This window comes from Aegilops tauschii, chromosome 6 (assembly GCF_002575655.3).
Source record: "Aegilops tauschii subsp. strangulata cultivar AL8/78 chromosome 6, Aet v6.0, whole genome shotgun sequence".
Taxonomy (NCBI): Eukaryota; Viridiplantae; Streptophyta; class Magnoliopsida; order Poales; family Poaceae; genus Aegilops; species Aegilops tauschii.
This window is the reverse complement of record NC_053040.3, coordinates 212,582,393-212,588,642: the sequence shown is the minus strand read 5'-3', so window position 1 is coordinate 212,588,642 and position 6,250 is coordinate 212,582,393. Positions and strand designations below refer to the sequence as shown.

Genomic DNA, 6,250 nt, shown 5'->3' with positions numbered 1-6,250 from the left:
TTCTGCGATGTTTCAAAAACGTCTTTGGCGCCTCAATTCTAAACCGTTAGCATTACGCACTGAGCTATCACATAGTCATCAAAGCGTGTATGTCAGATGTTTGCAACATCCACAGACGACGCTCGAGGTTCAGCACACCGAGTGGTACATTAAGGACATAAGCCTTCTGCGCAGCAATGAGGATAATCCTCAGTTTACGGACCCAGTCTGCATAATTTCTACTATCAACTTTCAACTAAATTTTCTCTAGGAACATATCTTAAACAGTAGAACCAAAGAGTAAGCTATGACATAATTTGCAAAGACCTTTTGACTATGTTCATGATAATTAAGTTCATCTGATTATTTAATGAACTCCCACTTAGATAGACATCCCTCTAGTCATCTAAGTGATACATGATCCGAATCGACTAGACCGTGTCCGATCATCACGTGAGACGGACTAGTCATCAACGGTGAACATCTCCATGTTGATCGTATCTACTATACGACTCATGTTTGACCTTTCGGTCTCTTGTGTTCCGAGGCCATGTCTGTACATGCTAGGCTCGTCAAGTCAACCTAAGTGTTTCGCTTGTGTAAATCTGGCTTACACCCGTTGTATGCGAACGTTAGAATCTATCACACCCGATCATCACGTGGTGCTTCGAAACAACGAACCTTCGCAACGGTGCACAGTTAGGGGGAACACATCTCTTGAAATTTTAGTGAGGGATCATCTTATTTATGCTACCGTCGTTCTAAGCAAATAAGATGTAAACATGACAAACATCACATGCAAATCATAAAGTGACATGATATGGCCAATATCATCTTGCGCCTTTTGATCTCCATCTTCGAGGCGCGGCATGATCACCTTCGTCACCGGCATGACACCATGATCTCCACCATCATGATCTCCATCATCGTGTCTTCATGAAGTTGTCTCGCCAACTATTACTTCTACTACTATGGCTAACGGTTAGCAGTAAAGTAAAGTAATTACATGGCATTTTTAATGACACGCAGGTCATACAATAAATTAAGACAACTCCTATGGCTCCTGCCGGTTGCATACTCATCGACATGCAAGTTGTGATTCCTATTACAAGAACATGATCAATCTCATACATCACATATATATAATTCATCACATCCTTTTGGCCATATCACATCACATAGCATACCCTGCAAAAACAAGTTAGACGTCCTCTAATTGTTGTTGCATGTTTTACGTGGCTGCTATGGGTTGCTAGCAAGAACGTTTCTTACCTATGCAAAAGCCACAACGGTGATATGCCAATTGCTATGTACCCTTCATAAGGACCCTCTTCATCGAATCCGATCCGACTAAAGTGGGAGAGACAGACACCCACTAGCCACCTTATGCATCAACTGCATGTCAGTCGGTGGAACCTGTCTCACGTAAGAATACGTGTAAGGTCGGTCCGGGTCGCTTCATCCCACAATGCCGCCGAATCAAGATAAGACTAGTAACGGTAAGAAAATTGAACAAATCATCGCCCACAACTACTTTGTGTTCTACTCGTGCATAGAATCTACGCATAGACCTAGCTCATGATGCCACTGTTGGGGAACGTAGCAATAATTCAAAATTTTCCTACGTGTCACCAAGATCAATCTAGGAGATGCTAGCAACGAGAGAGAGGGAGTGCATATTCATACCCTTGAAGATCGCTAAGCGGAAGCGTTACAAGAACGCGGTTGATGGAGTCGTACTCGCGGCGATTCAAATCACGGAAGATCCGATCTAGCGCCGAACGGACGGCGCCTCCGCATTCAACACACGTACAGCCCGGGGACGTCCCCTCCTTCTTGATTCAGCAAGGGGAGAGGAGAAGTTGAGGGAGAACTCCAGCAGCACGACGACATGGTGGCAATGGAGCTCGTGGTTCTCCGGCAGAGCTTCGCTAAGCACTACGGAGGAGGAGGAGATGTATGAGGAGGAAGGGGGCTGCGCCAAGGGGAGGGTATGGCTGCCCTCCCACCCCCTCACTATATATAGGGGGAAGGGGAGAGGGGGCCGGCCCCTCTAGATGGATCTAGAGGAAGAGGCGGCGGCCAGGGGAAACCCTAGATGGGTTTGGGCGCCCCCACCCCCTAGGAAACTTGCCCCCCAAGCCGGGAGGGGCGGCTGCCCCAGGGGTGGCGCCCCCACCTCTCCTGGTTACGTGAGAGGGGTTGGGAGGGGCGAACAGCCCCTTAGTGGGCTGGTTTGCCCCTTCCCCTTGGCCCATAAGGCCCCCAACGCTTGCCGGGGCCTCCGAAACCCCTTTCGGACATGCTGGCCATAGCCTGGTACCCCCGGAACAATTCCGGACTCCAATACCCTTCGTCCAATATACCAATCTTCACCTCCGGACCATTCCGGAGCTCCTCGTCATGTCCGGGATCTCATCCGGGACTCCGAACAACCTTCGGTAACCACATACTATTTCCCATAACAACTCTAGCGTCACCGAACCTTAAGTGTGTAGACCCTACGGGTTCGGGAACCATGCAGACATGACCGAGACGTTCTCCGGCCAATAACCAACACCGGGATCTGGATACCCATGTTGGCTCCCACATGTTCCATGATGATCTCATCGGATGTACCACGATGTCGGGGATTCAATCAATCCCGTATACAATTCCCTTTGTCTATCGGTATGTTACTTGCCCGAGATTCGATCGTCGGTATCCCTATACCTTGTTCAACCTCGTTACCGGTAAGTCTCTTTACTCGTTCCGTAATGCATGATCCCATGGCTAACTCATTAGTCACATTGAGCTCATTATGATGATGCATTACCGAGTGGGCCCAGATATACCTCTCTGTCATACTGAGTGACAAATCCCAGTCTCGATTCGTGCCAACCCAACAGACACTTTCAGAGATACCTGTAGTGCACCTTTATAGCCACCCAGTTACGTTGTGACGTTTGGTACACCCAAAGCATTCCTACGGTATCCGGGAGTTGCACAATCTCATGGTCTAAGGAAACGATACTTGACATTAGAAAAGCTCTTAGCAAACGAACTACACGATCTTGTGCTATGCTTAGGATTGGGCCTTGTCCATCACATCATTCTCCTAATGATGTGATCCCGTTATCAATGACATCCAATGTCCATGGTCAGGAAACCATAACCATCTATTGATCAACGAGCTAGTCAACTAGAGGCTTACTAGGGACATGTTGTGGTCTATGTATTCACACATGTATTACGGTTTCCAGTTAATACAATTATAGCATGAACAATAGACAATTATCATGAACAAGGAAATACAATAATAACCATTTTATTATTGCCTCTAGGGCATATTTCCAACAAAAACCAAAGTTGGGCCTTGCTGTAAGAGCTTTATTCAAAGCGAACTGTCAAGGGGGGCCCATAAACCCCGACCGTGTTAGGAACGTAGAATCAAGGAACATAACACCGGTATGACAGAAACTAGGGCGGCAAGAGTGGAACAAAACACCAGGCAAAAGGCCGAGCCTTCCACCCTTTACCAAGTATATAGATGCATTAATTAAATAAGAGAGATTGTGATATCCCATGATATCCATGTCCCAACATGGAACAACCTACAACTGCACTTGCAACTAGCAACGGTATAAGAGGGGCTGAGCAACGCGGTAACATAACCAAACAATGGTTTGCTGGGATGGTGGAAAAGTTTAGAGGCTTATCATGGCAATTTGGGAGGCTTGATAAATAAGTGGTAGGTACCGCAACATAGAGATAGCATCGAGACAACTAGCAAAGCAAAGATAGTAGTGGTATCCAAGGTAACGGCCATCTTGCCTGAAATGCCGCTAGGAAGAAGACTGAATCCATGAAGTAGATGAACCAACGTAGTCGAACGAATCCTCACAATCGGAACGTAACTGAAACTACCGAGAAGAAGAACAACTGGAAAGAAGGAAACAACATGGTAAACACGCATATCATAAACATGGCATGATGCACAATCAAGTATGATGCTTGTCCGGTTTAAATAGGCATGGCATGGCAAAGTGCAATAATCAAATAGTACAAATTAAGTGGAGCTCAATATGCAACGAGTTGCATATTGAAGAAACACCACATTCAATTACTCAGTTTGCTCCTGTTTATTTACCCAACAATATTAAATGTTGGTTCACATGGCAAGAGGAGAAGCATAAATAACTACATCATCTAGGCATTTTAAATGAGTAACAAACAACAATTCCGGAAAAACCCCATATTGATATTTCGAATTTGCTACTGTTCTTCCATAAAGCATATTTTAGATTTCTTGAACATGCAAAATAATTGCACCATGTTAAACTATGCATTTTTCCAAGCCATTTACATATAAAGTTTATTTAATTCGAAGCTACGGTTAATTAGTTATGAAATAAACCATTTTAACATGACATTTAAGCAAATTAATTCAAACAGCACATTGAAACATTTTTAACATGGACGAAAGTTCAAAATTATGAAACTAGATGAAATTCTGACCATTTTACATATATAAAACATTTTAATCCGATGCACGGTTTGTGAGATATTAGATGCATGAACATGGAGGGTTTTTCTGCAAATCTGTAACTCTCCGGATAAATGGATAATTCGTCCCGTTGAAAAAAAATGTATCCGGCCGAATGGATTGACTGGGCTGCTCACCACGGGCTGAGGCCCAGGTCGGTGATGCTGGGCTTGAGCATGATGCGGGGCCGGGCCTTGGCGCTTTTCCACGCTGGCGGGATCGTATGAGGAGGTGGAGGGGCGTGGTCAACGCGTGCATGCGTGCTTGCTGCGGACGAACAGAGGCGGCCAAGGCAGTGGGGCTCCGGCGAGGTGCGATGGAGGAGGCAGGGATCCATCCAGATCTCGCCGGGATCAGGCGGAGGAGGATCGGCCTGGGCACGCGGGCGAGGGACTCAGCGAGGGCTTGGTCGACGCCCACGAAGACAAATGGCGGTGGTGGAAACTTGAAGGCCAAGGCGGACCCTTGTGAGAAAACAGAGAGGGTGAGTGATGGGAAATTGGAAGGAAGGAAGAATGGGGCGCGGGTGGCTCGAGGTGCTCATCGACGGGAGCCACATGCCCGGAGGAGGAGGGCGTCGTGGTGCGGGTGGAGGAGCTCGACATCCATGGCGTCGTCCATGGCAGGACGGCGGCATGAAGGAGGCTCGGCGGCAGCATGAACGGGGGGAAGGAGGTCCAGCGGGGCCGCGGACTTGACGGATCCGGTTGCGGGACACCGGAGTGATGGCAAGACGGCGCGACGGCTATTTTTGCCTGAAGAAAGAGAGGATAGAGAGAGAATTGAGAGAAGATACAGGGGAGGAAAACTGAGAGAGAGAGAGAGACAACGGGGAAGGAGAAGGACACGAGGGGGCCCTAGTGTTGCTGCTACTCCGGCGAGGTCACTGCCCGGTGCGGGGGTGAGGGCGTCGGGGAGTCATGAGGCCTCGGGCACGAGCGACGCGGCTGCTGTCTCCTCGGGCGAGGTGGAGGGTGATCGCTGCAGTGGAAGGATTGGATCTCGGTGTGGCTGGTGGTTGGCACGGTGGGGAATGGGAGGACTCCGAGGTAGGAGATGCTCGCGGCGGCGGGATGGGACAAGCATCCTGATTCTTCTTAGGGTTCCCAAAAATGGAGGAGGGGTGTGCTTAAATAGGTAAGGGAGAGTGTTTAGGGTAGATTCAGACCCTCCGATCGAAATCGGGCGGTTGAGAAAAATAGACTAGTGAGTACAATAAATAAACCGAAGATTTAGGGGATGTTTGAGGATGATCCGGACCCATTGGTAATGACAGCCCGGTTCGGGTTCGGGGCAGTTTCTGACAGGTTGCAAGTGGGTCTGTGGGCAGTGAGAGAGGTTGGTTAGGCGGCCAAATAAGAGGGAAACGAAAACCCGATTGGTGTGAGAAGATCAACGGAGACAAAGAGGGAAGCGACTACTACAAATGGATGCATGTTTTATGAAACCATGCGGATGCAATGCGTATGATGCCATGATGAATGCAAAAAACAAATGAAACACACGGCAACAAAGAAATAACTAGAAGGCTTCTGGAGCGTCGGTCTCGGGGTCTCACATGGTGGCCGAGAGGATGGAGGTGGTGGTGGTGGTGGTGATGGTGACCGAGAGGATGGTGGTGGTGGTGAAGATTTGTTTGAGTTCGTGCATGCCATTGGTTGGCTTGATCCACAACATAAACATGTCATGTTTGTGGTGATTTTGAAACAAACTTTTCATTTAAAGTGATGCTTTTTGGATGAACTA

At 47.9% G+C, this 6,250-nt stretch overlaps 1 long non-coding RNA gene across 1 annotated transcript; it reads right to left on the bottom strand.

Moving 5' to 3' along the window:
- Positions 1-3,252: 3,252 nt before the first annotated feature.
- LOC141025356 (uncharacterized) lies at positions 3,253-5,999 on the bottom strand. The gene is made up of 2 exons (XR_012186834.1): positions 4,642-5,999; positions 3,253-3,900 (listed from the first exon to the last, which is right to left on the bottom strand). It is a non-coding gene; the product is annotated as an uncharacterized lncRNA (long non-coding RNA).
- Between the last annotated feature and the right edge of the window lie 251 nt (positions 6,000-6,250).